A 1,656-nucleotide genomic window follows, 5' to 3' on the forward strand; every position below is an offset into this window, starting at 1 on the left:
AGCGGATGCGGATATCAGTTGTGAGGGCACCGCCAACTAGGGTGGTGGAGTATATAATGATACGTGACTTGTTAATATGGAATATCTTTCGTAATTACTAAGCCCTGGAAATCGATACGCTTATCGCTCCCTTATGCTTGTATACATGGCTAGTTTGCGTGGTGGTCCCTGCTCGATGGCATCTCTTGCATCCTCGCGCAACTCAATTCTGGCTATCTCAATCAACCCAGCAAGGATCCGTTGCGCGTCGGAGCCCACTCGCGGTACTCGGCCAACGTCTTGGCGAGAGCGCCGCCTCAAGGAGTGGAAGGCATACATATGTCAAACACACGGATCGGAGTAGGACGACACCGGCCGAGGCGGCGAGAGTGGTGCCATCGCTGTAGTGAGGCTTCACTGACTTGGACGAGTGCACCGTGATCTCCGTACGTTATGATGATTTATTATCTTAATGCGGGGGTTGGGGGTGAAGAGCTGTGTCTCGGCTGGTTATCATTTGGCAAGTTTCTGATGCTCTATCAGCATAGGTACATTTGGAGAGAACAAGCTCAATCGGTTCGTGGTCAATAAGTGTCAGCCGGCGTTAGCTAGTGGTGTTCACTAGCAGAGTAACGACCTTCCATCCAGCGATAAAAGTTCCGAACGTTTTTAGACCCCGGATTAAGGAGGCTTTAGTCCTGGATCTAAATTTCGTAGTCCGTGGAGGATCCTTTAGTCCCAGTTAGAGGCATCAACCGGGACGGAACAGAAACTTTTAGTCCCGGTTGAAACAACCAGCTTGGACTAATGGGTGTCACCTGCATTGCATTAGTCCTGGTCGGTAGCTCTACCTGAGACTAAAGGAATCCTTTTAGTCTCGGTTGAAGCCACCAACCGGGACTACATCCTTTTTTTATTTCCCTCCAACTCTCCCTTCTCCACCGGCCTTAATTATCTGTATCTCCTCCCCACCCAACAGCCTCTCTCTCCCCACCGACCTTATTTTTTCCCCACTCACCGGCCTATCTCCTCCCTCCACAGCCTCCTCTCCCTCCTCTCTTCCCTCCACACAGGGCCTCCCTGCTCAGCCCCTTGGACGCTAGCCACTGCCGGCCTCCATGGCCAGCCCTAGGCCGCTTGGCATGCCGGGCGAACGGGCCCTCCCTGGCCAGCCCCAGACCACTGGGCGCCTCCGGCACTCAGGGCCTCCCCAGCCGGCTCCCAAGCCACTGGGTGTCACCGCCGTAGGTGCGCGGGCACTGCTATGGCGAGCGGGTGAGGAGGCCCAGCGGCGCTTGCTGTGGTGAGTGGGTGAGGAGGCGCAGTGGGAGGTCTGACGGCGCAGAGAAGCTCAGGTGAACTTTGTGATTGTAATTCTTTATGTGATTCTTGTGAAATGTGTAATTGTGATTCTTGTGAAATGTATGATTGTGATTCTTGTGAAATTTGTGATTGTGACTCATATGATTGTGATTTTTTTATTCTTGTGAAATCTGCATGCATGCAAGAATTTCTCATTGTGATTCATGGAAAAGCGGGTCTTTTGGAAGCTGGAGTAGATCTAGCATGTTTTTTTTTATTTTTGAGGACTAAAGGGGATTTTTAGTCCTAGGTGAAGATCCCGGACTAAAGAAGGGAACCTTTAGTCCTGAATGATTAGTTCCGGTTGGATTTTTA

The sequence above is a fragment of the Setaria viridis genome, chromosome 8, assembly GCF_005286985.2.
Source record: "Setaria viridis chromosome 8, Setaria_viridis_v4.0, whole genome shotgun sequence".
In the NCBI taxonomy this organism is placed as follows: domain Eukaryota; kingdom Viridiplantae; phylum Streptophyta; class Magnoliopsida; order Poales; family Poaceae; genus Setaria; species Setaria viridis.